Source organism: Canis lupus, chromosome 14 (assembly GCF_048164855.1).
Source record: "Canis lupus baileyi chromosome 14, mCanLup2.hap1, whole genome shotgun sequence".
Taxonomy (NCBI): domain Eukaryota; kingdom Metazoa; phylum Chordata; class Mammalia; order Carnivora; family Canidae; genus Canis; species Canis lupus.
In genome coordinates this window covers 10,633,714-10,654,094 of record NC_132851.1, presented here as the reverse complement: position 1 = coordinate 10,654,094, position 20,381 = coordinate 10,633,714, and the positions used below count along the sequence as shown (strand labels likewise).

The 20,381-nt window shown below is 40.1% G+C and overlaps 1 long non-coding RNA gene across 1 annotated transcript in view; it reads left to right on the top strand.

The window, feature by feature from the left end:
• The window catches only part of LOC140603707 (uncharacterized), a 27,104-nt gene extending 6,723 nt beyond the window's left edge, over window positions 1–20,381 (top strand). The window contains exons 2-3 of the long non-coding RNA XR_012006661.1: window positions 2,267–2,420; window positions 16,965–20,381. This is a non-coding gene — a long non-coding RNA (uncharacterized lncRNA). The remainder of the gene's footprint in view (window positions 1–2,266; window positions 2,421–16,964) is intronic.

The window sequence follows — 20,381 nt, the reverse complement described above, 5'->3', positions numbered from 1 at the left end:
GGACAGTGAACTGGTGAGGAAGAATCAGGAACAGAACAATATTCATATTTTGAGAGAATTAAATACATGGGGAGAAAACATGTCTCCTAGGCTGGGACAAAGACATGGAAGCAGAAGTGGAGCAAGGTACACGTGGCAAATCAAATTTCCACCAGCAGTAGAATAGATACAAGAAACTGCAGTTTAGTAAAGTAATACAATGGATTACTTTTAAAAAAAAAGATTTTATTGATTTATTCATGAGAGACACAGAGGGAGAGGCAGAGACAGGCAGAAGGAGAAGCAGGCTCCATACAGGAAACCTGATGAGGGACTCAATTCCAGGTCCCCGGGATCACAACCTGAGCCAAAGGCAGACACTCAACTGCTGAGCCACCCAGGTGTCCCAATACAATGGATTACTATAGAGCAGAGAAAATCAACTCATTATACCTCTCTATCAATGTGAATGAGTCTTACAATAGAATATGGCACAAAATAAGCAAGTCACAAAATAAAAGCTACTGTTATTCCATTTTTATAAAATTTGAAGACAGGTGAAGCTAAATTACATTGTTAAGAGATAACATATGTAAATGATGAAACTATTGATAATGATTATCACAAAAGTTATACTAGTATTATACCCGGGGAAGAGATGGGAAGTCCCCTGAGATATTGATGTTCTATCATATTGTAATGAGTGTGTGTGCATGTGTGTGTGTGTGTGAGAGAGAGAGAGAGAGAGAGAGAGAGAGATTGAGAGAGACAGGGTGAGGAGGGAGCTTGGTGTGTGATTCACAATAGTTTTTTTAAAAAGTATGTGTATGCTTTACACATCCTTTTTTTATGGATGACATATTTCACAATAAAAAATAAAATCAGTTGAAAGTGAATGGGGTCAGGAAGTCAGCCAGCCCAACCAGAGGATATTGTAAGTTGTGGAGTTCCAGGAATTAAAACAAATTGGCTGATATTCAATCCATTTCTTTTTGAGGGCTAAATGGCATCCAATTGGTTGCTTTTCTCCCTCTGTAAGCTTAAAAATCTCACCTTCCTCAATATATAGAAACAAATCATGGAAGTCATCAAGCAGAGTCAAGGGGTCACAAGGGAGGGTATTGAAACCTCCAAGAGGAATGTTACCTCTGACACCTAGCTAGCCAGGCTGAAATCAGGCGCAAGGCAAAAGTGAGGTGTTGATAGCCAGGAGTTGTCTATCGATATTCAGGGCTTCCTCTGCACAATCGAGGCCCTTATTCCAGTTGACAAATGACACCCCACCGAAAGAGATGATGGAATTCATTCTCCTATCAAGGGTATGACTGGAGTAGGGTCTGGTAAGTCCGCAGTAGGGAAATGGAAGAGATCAGGTGAGGATAAACCAAAGGAATGTACTTCTACTAGGAAGATCAGAAAGAGATATAGGCTGATATGTGTGCAAGTTTAGACACTCGGAGTCTATCTCCTGTGTCCAAAATCTGCCCCAGACATTCCATTACTCATTGCTCTTTTCTTTTAATCTTGCTGTCAAGGAAATAAGATGCAAGTCGAGCAGGTGGGAACTAAAATCAATAAGTTTAACATTGTATTGAATGCCTTTAGACTTTAGCCAGCAAGGAAAAAGTTCATTCCAGGCCCCTTATTATCTTTTAATGGCAAACCAGCTAAGACCTGAATATTTGGAAGTATTTCTGTGCTATTTTGGTTCAGCTGAAATCAATCTCTCTCTCAAATTATTCTAGAACAAGTTATGTGTCCACGGCTTAAGTATGAGGAATAGTAGGATACCATAGCAGATAAATCTTACATTGCTATAATATTTTTTTATTGTTGTATATAAAGTGCTAGACACTTCACATAATTCCTCAACAACCTTGAAAGAATATTTTTTCTAGATAAGAAAACCAAGGATCTGTGAGGTTAAATAATTTGATCAAGGATATAGAGTGAAGCTAGGATACCAACTCAGTATTTTATATATATGTATATATAAAGTAGCCTGAGTTTTTTGAAAACTGTGTAAAGATCACAGGACGCCTTCAGTCTAAATCTGTGCTACAGTCTATGGGTTTGCAATCCTGGACTCATTCCAATGCTGGAGATGTGGGCTTGCAAATGGTTTTCCCTTAAGCCTACAGGAGCTGACTAGCTGTGACTTCCTCAGGGAAGCCTTCCCTGCCCCAACTGGCTCTTGCAGTTGTGCTTTTCTAGTCCTCTGGATAGCCCCATTCTTTTCCACACACTATCTCTATAATTACATATTTGATGCTTTCTTTCCTGCTAGTCTGGAAGTTCATGAAAGAAGGAACCATTTCTGCATCGATCAGCGGGCTCTCTGAAATCTGGCTGATGGAGAGTTGTCTGAAGAAGGGTGACTGAAGAGTGTTCCTGGGAGCACTTTGTGGGCACAGGAATACTGTTTGGCTGGGAGAGAAATAGTAAGCAACTTTTTATAGCCCCATATAGTATATAATAAGTAGTTTATATGTTATTACTTTAATATAAAGATATGAAAATGAGTGTTTATTTGAAATTATATAAAATTCTATATTATTTACTTTTCTTTTATATAAATGTTATGATTTAAACTAAAGCAATAGAACTAGCAGTGGCAATTAGTAATTAATGATAGGGACTAACTTAAAAACCATAGGGGTGAGGAAAAGTTAACAGTATTTTGATAATATTTCTTTACTCTGATTTCATTCTTATTATCTTATTAAATATTAAACTATTTCAGGCTATATTATTTGTAAGATCCATACTAATTACACAGATATTAACTATATCTAATAAAAATAATAATGAGATATTTCTTTCTGAATCATGATCCAGTAGAGTATTTTTATTCTTTCAATTTCCTTTTCCAATAATACCTCTCAGAACTGCCTGCAAGCTTTTCTTTAGGGGATCCCTTTTTTTTTTCTTTTTTGTAGCTGCAAAAGTAAATATAATCAAATGTAAAATTACTTTGCTGCTCTGCTCTTACTAAACCCACATTACATTGATTCCTGATGTCAATCCAACATGATGATCTAAATATTTTCAACAAAAGAATGTGAGCATTGAATACTCGGGATTTTACTCACTAGTAACACCAGGTTTTTAGGCTTGTAAGAATTAGTTTCTAAGTCTCCTGATATGTCCATTCAATTTGAATCCACAGACCCGTTTTGATAGGCCAGCTGCTTATTAATCATAAAACCACTTGGAAGTTAATCATTTAGTTGCCCATATCTAAATTGTCTATCATTTCAAAACACAATCATGTCACCATCACTGAAACCTCTATTTCTCAGGGAAAATGATTTTAAAGCATAGACGTAGTTTGAACTTGTGAAATTAAAGTTGGATTCCAAATAAGGTTCAGTTTTAGTGAAGAAATGAGAAAGTCCTGTTGAACTTGTCTGCCATTTTCTGCGTTTGAAAGCAGTCTCATTTCCAAAAAAAGAGTAATTTCTTTTTCTGTGTATAAGTTTTGTTGCAATCTACATGTAACATTGAACAATTCCTGTGCAGCCCCTTCACCTTTCTGTAGGTTCCTTATAGCCCCTTCTAAGACCAAACAGTTTCAAAGGAATGGCATATACATTTCTGTTTAACTGTAGTCTTTTTTCCATTCTCATCCTCAAAGCATTTGCAAATTAGAGGACATTCTTAGTTTTGTTTTGTTTTTTTAGATTTATTCATTTATTTTTGAGAGAGAGTGTGTATGGGGGTGGGGGCAGAGGGAGAGAGGGAAGAAGCAGATTCCCTGCTGAGCTCTGAATGGAGGATGCTGGGCTCAATCCCAGGACCCTGAGATCATGACCTGAGCCTAAATCAAGGGTCAGATGCTTAACCAACTGAGCCACTCGGGCGCCCCTAAGGGACATTCTCCTTGTGCCACACTTTGAAAATATGATTTTTATGGCAAGTTAATGTTTCAACATCTTTTCTATGGCTGAGAACAATGATACCCAACTTGTAGGCACATGTCTAAGGAGACAATTTCCACTCCTATAGAGCCAATAATCTCATTAAGAGCTTCCATACAGTTACACATTTTACACATTTTAAAAAGTGACCAATGTTTTCATTATGAAAGCCTCGATGTTACAGGTAAATAAACTTTACTCCTTTATTTTTTTAAAGTAGTGTTGTGTACAAGGTGTGTAGAACATTTAGCAGGTAAGATCTCATGTTCTTTGATAAGAAGTTTATAGACTAAGTAGAATTTTTCAAAATTTACATTTGTGTAGTATATCTGCTGAATATACAGATAGATAAGCAAAATCTAGCTCTATTTGAGCAAGATATGAACAATCTTTTGGTTTTTCCATAGTTTCATTAAAATCTTCATAGAAATCAAGAACATGATTTGAAACTCCATTGTCCAAATCAAAATACCTGAGTCAGGGAGAACACTTTTTGTTTCTTCCCATGATTCAGTTTATCACTTGCACTATAGAAAATATGATCATTGGTAAATTCTGACAGCATCTGATTGCTGGTTGCCAGAGAGGGGTGAGTGGTGGGTGAAATGGCTAAAGAGTCAAAAGTCACAAACTTCCAGTTATAAATGTCATGGGGCTGTAACGTACAGCACGGTGACTATAATTAATAATACTCTATTGCATATTTGAAAATTGCTGAGAGTAAATCTTAAGAGTCCTCATTACAAGAATAAAATTTTTGTAATTATGTATGGTAACTAGATATATTGTGGTGATCCTTTCTCAGTCAATGATTCAATGGCCACTATTTCCAATTAAGCATTAGTGTCTTTTGGGGAGATGAAAAAACTATTGATTGATTTAGAAGTGCTTGCCTGTTTCATCCCTAGCTTGTGAGAGCTTTCATATGTGCTTTCACCTTCCCTTCTCCACTATGCTCCACCCCAAATTATTTTTTGCATGTCACCCCAGTATTATACCAACAGTACTCTCTGTTTTGGTTTGGCTGTGTGATCAGTATTTAATAAAGTATTAATTTATTTTTTTTATTTTTTAAGTATTAATTTATTAATAGTATTTAATTAAATAAAATTCCAGCAGTGTGAAAGACCAAACCTTGAGCTGTATCTCATACTGGGCAGCTCTGAATCAACATTTTATCTTCAACTGCTTAATGGGGTTCATTCTCATTTTTAGAAAACTTCAATTTTCCTACATGCTGCATGAATAGGAAGCTGTACTGAAAGGGTGGCTCTGACAGGAAATTACAGTGAGTCCTGGATTCACTTAGTACAGCACAATGGAAATAAATAAAAGCCACCTCCCTTCTGTTGGTCCATTTCTCCTTTTGGATGAACAAATGGGAATCATCTTTAGGGCATTATGTATTCACTGAGGGGCTGTGACCTTAATCCATAAAGCCCTATAGAGTTTATGCTTTGATTTTCTTAAAGCCTGCCTCCTTCTATACAGTGTCCCAGACAATCAAAATTGCCCTGCAGTTTGCTCGTTCACAGTTTACAATTTCAGTGGACCTAAGACTGGGCCATCTGGTAAATAGGGCTTGGCACGGAGATTCCCCTTAAGGTGATCTGACTACACCACACAGTTTGCCTGGAAATCTCCCATCTTGCCATAAAGCAGAGCCAGTTTTTAGAATTCTCCTTGGATTATTGGAGAATAGAGTAAGTAACAAAAATATAATTGTTGATCCACTGTAATAAAGTTTCCATGAAGAAGTTACACATGTTTCTAAATAATGGTATTTAGACGGTCTTGCTATTAGCAGGAGATGAGTAAAGTTTAAATTCAGTTGGAGGTATAAGGGAATGAACAAATATTTTTGGAGAATCTACCATATGTAAGGAAATAGATATTTTCTCATTTGACCTTCACAACTCTATGATGCAGATATTGTTGTTCCTATTCTACAGATGAAGAAACTGGCTTAGTTGTGGTAAGGAACCTTTCCAGAGGCCCATGGAGAGTAAAGGGTAGACCTGGGATTCAAATTCAAGAGCATGAGCTCCAGATTCCAGGTCTTTATACTCTATTATCCAGATAATAATCTCTCTCTGAGCTTCCTACTTCTCATCCGGCTTTAATTCATTTCTTCTGTATCCTCTTTATTTTTCATATATTGTCCACCAGCTTGCCATATTTTTCATCATTTCTCCTTTAATAATCTCTTTAAATTCTTCTTTTAATTATTGTGTTTTTAGCTCCCTTTCTCATCTCCCACAGCTTACATCACTGTCCTCTTCTCTAGAGCCATGTGCTGATGTCCTAACTGGTCTCATATTTATCCTCTTTACCTCATAAATCTGTTCTCCACACATGATCATGTGAAGGAAATCATTTCACTCCTATGTGAAGGAAGTCATTAAATTGTACCATTCAGTTGCTCAAAATCCTGCAATGGGCTCATATCAGAGCTTAGAGTCAAATCCCCTCTTTTGACGGCTGAGAGGGTATGGTGTGATTTGGCCTCCACTTTCCTCTCTCACCATATCTCCTGTCACTGCTCCCCAGGCTCATCTCATTCCAGCTACATTGGTCTTCCGCAGGATCTTGTGCACCAAGTTCATTCCTGCTTTTGCATTTGCTGCTCCTTTGTCCTCCCTCTGGTCTTTTCTTGCTTCACTTTCTGACTTCATTTGGGTCTCTCATTAAATATTCCCTGAAGAGAGAGGTCTTCCTTAACTCTATTTCTAAACTACCTGCCAGCTAGTCCTACTGTGATGCCTTACCCTAGAATTTGTCATTCACTATCTAGATTTATGTTTGTTTTGAACATTAATTTATTCTTTTTTTTGTCTTTTCCCTACCATTAAAATATAGGCTCCATGGTGCCAGGATCCTTCTGTCTTGTTTATCACTGCTTTCCAGAGCCTATAGTGCATGGTATAGTAGACATTCAGGAAATATTTGTTAAGTGGATAAAGATATACTTTCATGAATGTCTCAGTAATATTCAAAGTGATCTTAGCAAATCACTTTTCTGGCCTCTAAATTATTTCTTCAGTACTCTTATTTGTTGGATTTTTTAGTTAAACCCCTATTCTAGCAATTGATCACATACTGCCTTATGATGTATTTTGTATTACTTAAAAAATTTGTATACAATATTGCTATAGTTTGTGTGTATCAGGTTTTATCTTGTAGATAAGCACCAGCTGGTAGCTGGTCATGCTTAAGCACGATCTGTACTACTCTTAGTATTTCTCATAGCAACACAGTTAATACTGCATAGTTGGAAATCATGGATGCTTTGTCATTTGATGATTGAATTAATGAGATATTATTAAATACTTACTATGTACTAGACAATATTCTCAGTGCTTTGTCAATATTATTTCTTTTATCCTTATGACAACAATGTGAAGTGGGAATTTTTACTCTTATTTTACAGACAGGAAAACTATGGTTCAGAAAGAAGAGATGACTTGGTTTATTAAGGTTGTATACCTAAGAAGAGATGAGTGGGTCTTAAACATAGATACTGACTTTAAAACAAATACTCTTTCCACTAAAGACTACAGTTTTGCAGTAAATCTCTGTGAATATATAGATTCATTCACAAAGTACAATGATTCTCAGATCATACTGAACTGACTTATTTACTATGGGGGAAGAGGAACCTGCTGAGTGGAGTGTGTTGCTTTTGATTATTATCTTTATGCCATGTGCTTACAGGGTTATATAAAGAAGGACTGAAAGAGACAACTGTATCTACTCAAGAGAAAGGCATTTAAAAATGCAAAACAAGCAGGTGCAAAGATCAAGTATAATTGTGATTCAATTCTCATTATTTGGGTTCCATATTACTTGAGACTCAAGCCACACTATGTTGCTTTCCCTTTTCCTTCCCATGGCCATTATCCTTAATCAGGCCTGAAGCCCAGAAAAGAGAATCTCCAATTAGAGTTGAGAAACTCAACGTGGAGCCAAAGGGAAAGAGAATCAATCACTAGCTAGCCACATTCCAGTTCCCTACAGTTGTCCCAACCTGGCTATAGATCTGACATCTTTGCAAGCATGACATCGTACAAGGTGCTTGGCAGAACCAAAGATGCTCCCTGCCTAAGGAGCACGTAAGATGGGGAGCAGCATATGGTAGATATTTCGTGACTTGGTGGAGCTTGACTTTTCACGAGATCTTTATATTTGCCGAACTTTCTTATTTAAGCCAAATTGTCTTAATGCGGTTATAAATCACTGGCTCTCCAAGGTTTAATATACTTAAGAATGACCAAGGTATCCTATGTAAGCTAGCAGATTCTAGGGTCCTCATGGCCAGAGACACCACCTTGGGTAAAGCTTGGGAACCCGAGTCTTGATACAAGTACCTCCATATGATTCTGATAACACATTATCCATGGAGATATATCAGTCCAAGACACCCTACCCCTTCAGATATTTTACCTCTGGATTGTGTTATATGTTCCTGAATAATATATTCGTTCTCACATGAGCATGGAAGATCATTGAATATGTAACTGTATTAATATTAGAAACTCAACTCCAAAATGATAATCAACCAGGAAATATCTCTTATAATGATTTATTCAAGTCTTTTCTTCTTCTTCTTCTTCTATGGATTTTAATGCGCATTTTTTAAAATTAAACATCAGCCAAAATTTAGCTTGCAATCTATATTACTAAGTACTAAAAGCTGGCCCAGCATTCTGGCAAGAAGGAATGAGCTGTAAACAGTGCGGCCTGACAACCAAAATGGTGTGAAGTACTCAGATCCCCTGAGGGGAATCTTAGCACTAATGTCAATACTTATTTCTCAGAAGGTTTCTCCAGTGTCACAGTGGGGAAACCGTTAGCACACACACTCTGAGAGGATTTTGATTGCTGCAATACACATATGCTACATCTTCTGGGGATTTTCGTACTGTTTTCATTACACTAAATTCTCTAAATAATTGCAGAGAAACTATATTAGACTATAGAAAATAATCTATGTCACAGGCCTTGCTCTATTTAGCCCATAAGGTATGAATTGAAGCAGACAAATATGTTATTAATGTGATAGACACTGAAAAGCACCACACAAAGGGTATGAACAAAGTGCTCAGACATTGTTAGAACAGAGAGGATGACATTTGAGCTAGGCCAGAGACTATAAGCAGCCTTTCACCAGAAAGAGAATAGAACAAAGGCTTTTCTATAGAGAAGAACGGCCCTAGGATAAAAATAATAATAATAATAATAGCAACTAATATTTATGGAAAACTTATTTGCTAGATAGATACTGTTATAAGTATTTGTTATGTTTTATTTAATTCTCAAAAAAATCTATGTGATAGATGCTGTTATTATTCTCAATACATAGATGAGGAGACCCAGCTGTGCGCTGGTGTGTGGCATGTTCTTGGGTAGCAGGAACGTGTCAGGCAGTGACAAATGGTGGGGAGCAACCTGAGCCAGCAGAGAAGGCATCAAAGGTGGGCTGGGCTGGGCGGAGTGATGAAGTACCTTCATTAGATGGTGAGAAAGCGCTTTACATCAGGGTTTTATTCTTGTTTTTTAAGTTAGTGTTTCTTATTACACAAGTAATATATACACATACTTATAAGACCTGCAAATAGCATACAATGAAAAGAAAATTTGGCACCACAGATACTCAGTTCCTCAGTCCCGTTCCCAGGACACAGCCATGATTACTTGTGTACTTGTGTATCTTTGTAGAAATATTCTATATGTAAGTATCTTCTTTCTTCTTCCTTTGTTGAACACACAGGAACATACGATACAAACTTGAATCTTGAGATTGTCCCATATCAGCACATTTGGCACATTCAGATCTGTCTCATTCTTTTCTACAGCTCCATGTTTTCCAATTATGTGGTTGGACCATGGTTTATTTAACCAATCCACTAATGATAGACATTAAATGTGTTGCCAGTCAGTACACAGTGCTGATTTGAAGATTCTCATCTTTGGAAACGTGCAAGTATTACTTACAGGAGATGCCCCTTGGGGCAGCATTTCTGTGCCCTTGGGAAGGAATTTCAACAGGAGAATGGCACCAACAAGTGGGCCTTTGCGAGCCACCAGTCTGGCGGCTGCGTTGGACAACGGAGCAGAGGGAGGAACAATCAGAAGTGAGGAGACTGGGAGTCTCCTGTATTTCTTTGGGAGAGAACCCCTGAGAGCTGCTGAAAGCCCAGCAAGCAGGCTATTGTAACAGTTTACAGATAGAATCACCTAGAATCACAGATAGAGCCTTTGCACAACCTCTCTGATCCCCTGCCCCTTTCTGTTTCCCACCAAGTTCTTTGCAGCAGATAGCCCCTGTGAGCAGAAAGCGTGTGTGTGCCAATTTTATCTTTGAGCATAAAGCTATATGCTTTTAGTATTCTGAAATCAGTAATGATAGAGGATTGAAGGAGCCAATGAGCAGCAGGGAGATATGGGGAGAAAACCCTTTCAAAAATGTGATAGTCTACGTTAGAGCTCCTGTGTGCTCTCAGTTCTACTGGGGATGGTGAATGGAGCTATCTGTGTATCCTTTCTTTTTCTTTTTTTATACCAATAAAAGCAAACTTACTATCCTTTGCATTCGAGGGTAACTACCATACCCTCATTAAGCCCCGTGACTTCATTCCTCGTCTAGTCATAATCTTAATTACCCCCTGCTTAAAAAAGCTTAACCTACTTAAAGGAGAAATAACAAACTAATCCTAGTTTGACAACACATGTACATTGCATCTGGCATGAGGAGCAGCAGGGTTTGCCTGGCATCTATCGCTGCGCGGCCTCGAGCGGAAAATGCAGAGAGGTGAAGGCTCATGGTCTCTGTCCTCTTTTCTCCCTTTCTCACGCATGGAGTCCCCTTTGGGAATGCACTCACTCACTCCCAGTCTGAGCTCCAGAGACCTCCACGGCCCCTGTGCTCCTGGGCCATCAGCCTTATGTAACAAAAAATGAAGCAGAACTGCTCCTGGTGTGGTTGCAATTCAATTAGAAGTTGGAAACATAAAACTGAAAGCCAAAGATTGGCTGCCAGTCACACAGCGTGCCCTTCTGCCAGGGCACGCCTGCTCCCGATGATATGTACGCCAATGTTTATTCTGTTCTGGAAAAAAAATGCCCCAAGCGGTGCAGCTCATACCACTTTGGCTCCGAGGGAGACCCGGAGTGGTCGCACGCCTGTGCGGCACCCAGTAGGCAGGTTTTGACTCCAGCACTGCAAGACAGTAGTTGCTGTTTGTGGTGGGGGGCGAGTGGCGGGGCTGGAAGTGAATTCGGCAGCTTGGCTGTCTTCTAGGCAAATTGTGCTCACAATTTGCTTCGGGGCCTCCTAATGTTTCTATTTTAATTACTATTGTTCTTTTTTCCTGGGGGAAGAAGAAAAGAATAAGGAAAATTATGACTGGGTGATGAGGCATATTTTTAGGTGATGAGGCATATTTGTTTTTTAGTGATCACACTGACTTTATTTAAAAAAAAATTTTTTTTTAAATTTATGATAGTCACAGAGAGAGAGAGAGAGAGGCAGAGACACAGGCAGAGGGAGAAGCAGGCTCCATGCACCAGGAGCCCGATGTGGGATTCGATCCTGGGTCTCCAGGATCACGCCCTGGGCCAAAGGCAGGCGCCAAACCGCTGCGCCACCCAGGGATCCCCACACTGACTTTATTCAACACATTTCTTTTTCTTCCTGGGGCCATTGAAATTCAGAGCAGGTGAAGGAGCAGGAAAATGGAAGAGGTAAGAAGGGGAGAAGAGAGAAGATAAGGTAGGATCTCTCTTCACTTCCTGCTTACCTGCCTGAAAAATTTCTCCAAGGCAGAGCTTCCCAAATCGGGCATGCTAAAATATTGATCCTTTCAGCTGCTCATAGGTGGCAGGACAGGGCCAAAGGGGCCTCAGCTGCTTTTCCATGTTGCCCAAGTCACTTTCAAATATAATCCTTTTCTATTTGGACCCAAATGTGAAATTTTTGAAGGCTGTCATAGACCGTCTTCTACTCAAATTCTTGGATAGAAACACAATCGTATGTTTGGCCTCATCAAACTTCTCATTTTCTAGGTTGCATGGATGGTGTGTGTATATACACATTCACACATGTATATACATATCTGTATATATATATATATATCTTTATATCTATAGAGAGAATGAGAGTTAATCAAACATACTGGCTAATAGTATATGCTTTGGACTGTAGCAGATCTGGTTTGAAATTCAGCTTCACTTTCTCACTGTGTGACCTTGAATGGATTACTAAACCCCTCTGAGCCTTAGGTTCTTGGGAGATAAATACCTACCTTTCACAGCCATGACTTTGAGCAAGTCACTTAAACTCTTTGCTCTATAGTGTCTCCATCTGTAATAATAGTTCCTACCTCATCATTTTGCTGTAAGGATTTGTATGTTAACTGATGTATTAGTATATCAGTTAATCTATACAAATCACTTAGAACAGTGCCTAGTACCTAGTAAACTATGAAACTGTGGGTTCTCATTATCATTCATCATCATCATCATCATCATCATCATCATCATCATCATCTAAAGTGTTTAGCATAGGGGCTTGTATACCTGACAGCTATCATCATCACTATCAGCATGATAATAGTTACCTTTGGGAAGAGAAATGGTTTCTGTTCTCACTACAGAAAACAAAAATGTGTGGAGCTCTGACAATGTGAGAGCAGCTGCTGCGAATGTAGAAGGAAGACCCTTGCTTGGGTGCGCGTATAGTATGAAGTACAAGTCATCGCCGCAGCCTAGGGGATGAGCTCTGATGTGGGATTCTTACCTAGTCAAAAGTCTCTCCTCTTTGTTCCTTTCTTCCCAGTCTCCGTTCTATTCCTGTCTTTTTAAAAGCACTTATCCATTAATTCTGCCCAAAAAAAGGGGGAATATTTGTGTTCTTTGGAGCTCTTGCATGCCTGTTGCCAACTCAGAGTCTGCTGCCAAGGAAGCATTGCTTGGGGGCTCGCTGGCTTCGGCTTAGCATTCCTAGTCAGCTGTTCTCCACATTGGGGATGAAGGAAGCAATGTTCATAGGAGGGTGTGGGAGCAGTCAGCGAAAGCTGAGGTGGGGGGCGGGGGCTAAAGTATTATTATAAACAGAAGAATTACTGACAAATTGAACTTTCAGATGGGAAATTAAAGAAGCAATCAAGAGTGAGTACAGGTGGGCACCCATGGGCCCAGGAGTCTTGAGGCAGAAATACTGTGCAGAAGTGTAGCATGGCACCTTGCTTGACTCCCTGTGGACTACCAGTTGCTTCCTGTCACCTCCTCACAGGAGTCAATGGACACCACCCCTAGGAATCACAGCATAGAGCCACCCCTAGGTGAGGAATAAAGCAGCAATGGCCTCCCTGGTTTATCCTCCTTTCGCCCTGTGCATGCTCAATAAGCAGGGAGCTGGAAGAAGGAGGGCATAAATCAGAACTTGAATATTCCATTTGGGGTTCATTCCACAGGTCGCCAGGACAGTAGCCCTATCCAGGGGCTGGGATAGCTATATGGGCTTCAGACAGACCTGAGCTGAAGTCTTAGCTCTTCTCTGCAACTGAATGACCATGCTCAAGTTATTAATTTCTCTAACCGTTGGGACCTGCATCTGAGAAATGGAGTTAAAGGTAGTTGTGCACCTTGCCTGGTGCCTGAATGAGTTGATGCATAGAAAGAACCCACCACGGTGCTGCAGTACAGGTGCTTAATACATGGTAGCTATTATTACTCGATCATTATCATCAGCAGCATCAGTGCCACATACACACCATTCTTCTGTGAGTCTCCCCATCGCCACCTCTGAGACAAAAATCCTTCCTTTTCTCACTCACATCTGCTGGCAGCTTTCTGCTGGCCTCTCCTGACTCTGTACTTGAACACAGCAACTGATTTTGCGTTTGATCTGGGTTTTATCTGTATCTCTGTGTTTCTTCTCTGTGATAGTTCCTGGACCCTGTGCTCGTCTTGAGCTACCCTGGTCAGGAGTGAGGTTAGGAGAGAACTCACAGTCTCAGATCTCATCTTCTGCTTTCATTCTTCCACAGTCCTTTCCTGCCACATCCAATATGACTGAGGAGTCTTATAAACTACAGATGCACTTGTGGGGCACTTGCTTGGGGCAGGAAAAGGGAAGCAATTCCTGGCTACAGAATGATCTCTGGGAGGGAAGGTGGAAGGGAGGCTGGGTTACACAACAGGGAAAAATGCTGTAAAATCTTGCTGTCAGTAGGTTCTCAGTGGCAGTTATTTTGGTTTCTGGTTTTGGAACTGCTGTGCAAAGTCAGCTACTGACAGTTTGTTGATGCAGGGGGATCATAAGCCCAACTGAGGTTCCCCCAAACCTTCTTCCCTGGGACTGTTCCAAAGGAAAAAAAAAATGCCATTGGTATCTTCTTCCTCAGAAGCCTTGGTAACTTCTCCAATTATTCTGGAAAGTGCTCTGGCCCAGAATTTCATAAGAAAGCCCAAATGAAGCATATAAAAATAATCCTCGGTGGGCCTGCAGAAGGCATGACATGGGATGCTACAGATGGAAATACAGGCTCAGAGGAACTGAGCACGAGTATGAATAGTATCCTCTTGATGGCTTCGACACAGGGTCTCCACGGGTCAGAATGAGGAAGATGTGGTTCGTCCTCTTCATTAGCCTGTGAAGCAGGCATCGGAATAAAGAGTGACTCTGCAACCTCAGGATTCTAAGCCTTCCAAACCTAGCAGATGACTGTGGTAGAAAGTTTGGTTGACTCTGAAATGAAATAAAGAGGAAGAGTTTTAGCTCAGGGTGAGGACTCCGTGTTTGAAGGCTGATTGGATGAATATCTGGATAATACTCCAAGTCTACATGTTTTAGACACCTCTCATTCTTTGCTCCTGAACCCAATTTCAAGGGATGTTATCTGAGAGTTTGTTGAAATGGTGACAACACAATTATGTTTGTCTTCTTGGCCCTACCTGAGTGGTTCTCATCCCCTATGTCTAATGAGTTCTTGTCACGCAGTTCAATTTCTGGAATTACCTAGCTCATAAAAATCTATAAAGTTCAGTGTGTGCTGGAAATATCTAGTTAAGAAATCATAACTAAATTCATATTTATTGTGTTGCAGAGTGGCACTGGGGTCTGCATCCTCGGACTAGAGGGGGCAAAATGATGCAATGCAAAGAGATAAAGGGATTCTATTCTTCCAAAGACAATTTCCTATTCAACATAAGCACCTTAACCTTGCTGGTCAAGCTAAGGACAAACTATTTTTTCCTGTTCTTCTCTAATAAGGGACTCATTCATTCATTCATTCATTCACTCACTCATTTGTTCATTCATTCATTCATTCATTCAATAAATGTTTATTGAGCATCACAATATGCTAGGCATATCCTGATTATGCTCTCATGGAGTTATATTCTACTACCAGGCAATAGACCAATAACCAATGAATATATTGTATAATGCCAGAGGAGATAAGTGTTATAAGGGGGAAAACTGTAGGCTATTTAGCAGAAGACTAGTTTGGAAAGCAAACTACTTGAATAGACAGAAAAGTAGAACATTATTCTACTATTCCAGGCATCCCTTATTCTGTATTGTCTTCCTTACTTGAATGCCTTAGGTATTCTGAAATGATGTTTGTAGGCATTCAACAGAAAGCACAAAGGTGTTTACCTTTGTGCAGATGTGGAGACGTTGATGCTCCTCATAAAGAAGGAGCCAGGACTGTGTCAAGTTTGCCTCGGGAAGGCCAGCACTTACCTCGCATGGGGCTGGGCACAAATAGGCTTGCAGGGCTGGGTTCCATACATCCAATTTAGTGCTGCTTTTTTAGGATTTAAATATGTATTTTTTTCTTATTGTGGTAAAGAACACAAGACTTAAATTTGCTTTGTTACCCTTTTAACAAATTTTAAGTGTACAGAACAGTATTATTAACTCAATGCCCATTGCTGCACATTAAATCTCTAGAACTTTTTCAGTCTTGCGTGACTGAAACCCTATACCATTGAAGAGCAACTCCTCATTTCCCCCTCCCCAGCCCTTCTACTTTCTGTTTCTATAAGTTTGATTTGTTAGCTACTTCATATAAGTGGAATCATACAGTATTTGTCCTTTTGTGATTGGCTTATTTCATCTTGGTATAATGTCCTCAAGCTTCATCCATGTTGTAGGAAATGACAGAATTTCCTTCTTCTTTAAGGGTGAATAGTATTCCATTGTGTGTATACACCATGTTTTCTTTATCCATTCACCCATCGATAGGCATTCAGTTTGCTTTTACATTTTGGCTATGGTGGATAGTGCTGCAATGAACATGTGTGAGAAAATATCTCTTCAAGATCCTATTTTCAAATCTTTTGGATACCAGTTTAGCCACTCTTGAATCACTGTGTAACGTGTTGCCCAGAAAGATATACATGGATCACTCTCTTTGTAATTTGCAGTGATTCTCTGGTTCCTCCAAACCCATGCCTCAAACGCCTGCTATCTCCTAGGCTCTGGGGGACGCAGAGGAGAATAATAATAAAAGTTAATACTTCTATGATGCTGAGCATTCTTTTAAGCTCACCTGGAGAGGCAGGCCCTATTACTATTATAGCCAGTTTCAGGGAGAACACTGAGGCAGTTAACTGGCAAAGTGAGAATGGGATTTGGTCTCAAGCAGTCTGGCCACAGAGGTGCTTGTAACCCTTTTGTAACTGAACAATGTCTCCTTTGCCTTATGGCACGATAGGGCTGACAGACGAGGAGATGACCTCATTCAACAGTGCAGGAACTGCTGCAGTGTAGATAGATACTCATATGATCTGCTTTGGGTACACAGAGCGAGAAGCCCTGAGCTCTGTGAGGTTGGGCAGGAATTTTTTTAGAGGCAGAGAGATTGACCCCTGATGGGCCAATGGAAGGACCAAATGAACAAGAAGATATTTAAAGTACATTCCAGGTAAAATAAAACCCATGCTTTTCCACATCTGTTTTGCACATTCCTACATTAAATATTTGCTGTTCAAGTGCTTCCTACGTGTTAGACCCGATCCTAAGTATTTTACTATTGTCTCATTAATTTCTAACAGAGCACTGACGGGCATACATCATGATCGTCATCACAGACACGAGGAAGCTGAGGCTCAAGAGAGGTGAGGTATGATGCTCAAGAACACACAGCCAAAGTCCAAGTTCGGTTCTCCGGGCTCCAAAGGGGCGCCCTTGACACTCTGAGTATAAGGAGATGACGACTGGGGTGAGTGGCTGGGTGGTCAAGCTCCTCACCCCCGGAAACCCCCCAGGGTGCAATTGTCCAGGCAAAGGTGTGGCGTTCGCTGGTCCAACTTGGCCCGCTGACTGATAAACCTGACTGGAGTACACAGCAGAAAAGGAAAGGTTAAGAAAAAGGGCAAAGTATCAAGATCTTTCTCTGAAGAGAAGAAAGGCGTGCGTCCTCCTCCCCCCGCCGGCGGTGCGGCGCTGTGGTCCGGCGGGTGTTCGGTTGCCCTGCAGCTGCTGTTCGCCCCATTCTAAGGTTGCAGCGCTAGACTCTGTTCACCTGACACTATTGAAAAGCGGAGCGAGGGAACAGTGGCTTATCACAAGGCACCGGAGGTCTCTGTTTCTGGCTGGGTTCTACTGTGCACTTGGCATTCAGAACGCGCTTGTAGATGGACTGCCAAAATGCCAGATTTTTTTTTTCTTCCCTTTCTTTCTTTTTTTTTTTTCAGTCCAAGGTAGGGTCAGATTTTCTCTCCATCCACCCTTCTCTCCCTCCCCCAAGGTAGTAATCGCATCACAGGAAACCTGAGCTCACTTGTTTTTTGCCGCCAGCTCCTATTTGCCTGGAAAATACATTTGCTGGCGAAGACTCCGGGAGGAGCTGCATCCTGATTTATTGCTCTTTCCCTGAGAAGGTTTTGCTTCTGAGAATTCTATTGTGTCAGAACCGAGATGGGATTTAAGTCTTGCTCTAAAGAGACTGCTTTTGGTAATGGGATTAATACAGAGTATATTCTGGCCCCTCCAAGCACTGTGATGTGGCAATTTATTAAAGAGAAAAAAGAGAAGGGATAGTTGTTAAATTGCTTTGCTTGGGACCTTAAAATCCTGCCCTGATCACAATGATGGGCAAACTCAAAGGGTCCACGCTGACGCACAGGTCTTCCCTGGAGCTCTGTGGCACACCCCGTCTCCTAACTCCCTCACACACACACAGTGGCAGGGAGCCCTTGACAAAGGGAAAGGAGAGGAATAGGTGTGTTTTATCTTCAGTGACAAACATCCTTCGTGCTTTGTGAATGTGTGTTAAATGAGTGAGCTGGGATTTGGGAGAGTTGGCGATGGTGGAAATGGAAGCAAAAGGCTGAGAGAGAGTGAGAGAGAGAACAGAGGGCCACAGTGGGATGACAAAGCTGATGTCATCACCTCCTTTCTTTTCTCCACCACCAAAATCCTTTACAGTCCTGGTTTGCGAAATGCGGATGTACTTGATATGTTCATTCAGAAGACGACCTTCCTCTGTGCTAAAATGGTTGGGGAGTATTTTTTTGGGGGGAGGGAGTATTTTTAATAGAACTTAAATTTATTTCTACTTTGGTATTCTAAAAGGAACCAAAACCCAATGATACTTGATTGTGAGACAATCATGTAGTCAAGTGCTGGGCAGCAATGGCCCCAGCAGGAGTTTCTTCTTGTAGCTACCCCCGAGGGTTTGAAGAGGAAGGCTTTTATCATTTGCCAAGTCCAGAAACTGTATTTTGGCAGATATGAAGGGATGGGCATTTTTGATAATATACAGAAAGATGAAATAAGGATTACCATAGTTTTAATTATGAAAATAACCTACATCCTTTTGAAGGAACACAAAGTAATAAGCAGTCATGATCATAATTTCTGAATGTGTGGGGGTAGTTTCATACATTCCTAGTGGGGTTTAGACTTCACTCCTGAATTTCAATTTACTTGCAAAGTGTCATTTTTCATCTTCTAACTAAATTGGGGAGCTGAATAATTTGATACACAGTTGTATCTAAATACTTCCATAGAGTGGGGGTAAAAAGATTAAAATGCAACTAGAAAAAAGAGAATCTGAAAAGACCAAATCCATTATGACACCTTGCTGCACATTGCTCATCATGATGCTTAAGCTAGAGAAGATGGTTTGAGTTTTAGTATGCTGAGATCTAGAGGAACATGAAGTGGATCCAGAATCTCTGTGGACATCTTTATACAACAAAGCATACTTGGAAGCATTCCTGGTAAGATCCTGAGACACTGTAAGATCTCCGAGGTCAAGGGCATGTCTCTGTTGTTTGTAGCTCTATTGAGGACACCTAACAGAGCCTTTTTACCCAGTAAGTACTCAATAAATAATTGTTGAATAAAATGAAAAAGGAAATCTGAGACCTTTACTGGGTGAAGTGCTGATGATTCAATGTGAATAAAAGTCGTGTTTCCATTCTCACGCTATGGTGCTGGTGTGGAGAATTTCTTCGGAATTATTCCACAGGTGAGTTTTATTTGCTGAGAAACTTTTTTTTTTCTGAAGTGAATTACACCAAATGAATGCAATTCTTTGATTTTCTATAGGCTGCAGTTAAAAATGTCTAATATTTCTACTGTCATTCTTACTTTATTAATATATTCTACCATTTTTGAGATACTTTCTGTGAAAAATTTTGCAATAAAATTTGATTCATTGATTAGGTTTTTTGGTCCATATTGAGTATGCCAATTTTGCTTTTTCTATTTGTAATTTTTGGATCCCCTTCTGATCTTTATTTGCAGTGAGCCTAACTTTCCCGGGTCAGATTGGAGATTTCATAATGTAGCTGTTGCCAATCTTAATTTATGCTCATTGATTCTACCATTTGTTATAAGTGAGTTAAGAGATCATTAGTGTGTTTTTACATTCTAGCTAATTTTTAAAAAGATTTTATTTATTTGACAGAGAAAACGTGCGCTCAGGCACAAGCAGAGGAAATGGCAGGGGTGGGGTGAGATGGGGGGCTAAGTGGATGCATAGCAGACATCCAGCTGAGTAGAGAGCCCGATGCAAAGCTCCATCCCAAGACCCCAGGATCATGATTGGAGTTAAAGGCAGAAGGCAGACGCCCAGCCAACTGAGCCACCCAGGCACCTTCTTCTAGCTAATTCTTGACATAGTGTGGGATGGCTATTCTGTCTGGAATTAGTCTCCCACATTGTTAACACAGTTCTTCTGATCACTTGTATATTCCATTCTCTCTGTTAGCAGAACAGAGGATCAACATGTCCTATATAATCTCTAACTTTATTGCCTCCCATGACACATTAGGCATCATAAGTTCCAGCCAAATGGTTTTTCCACTGAATATTGCTTTAACTTTTTGATTCCTTTTGTTTATAAGGGGTTTTGGTTATGTAAATTTTTCCAATCTCTTTAGGTCTCTGTGGAGATGTTTCTGAATCTTCCAATCAGAGATAAATTTTTTAATATCTTTAATGGTACAGATATTATGTTA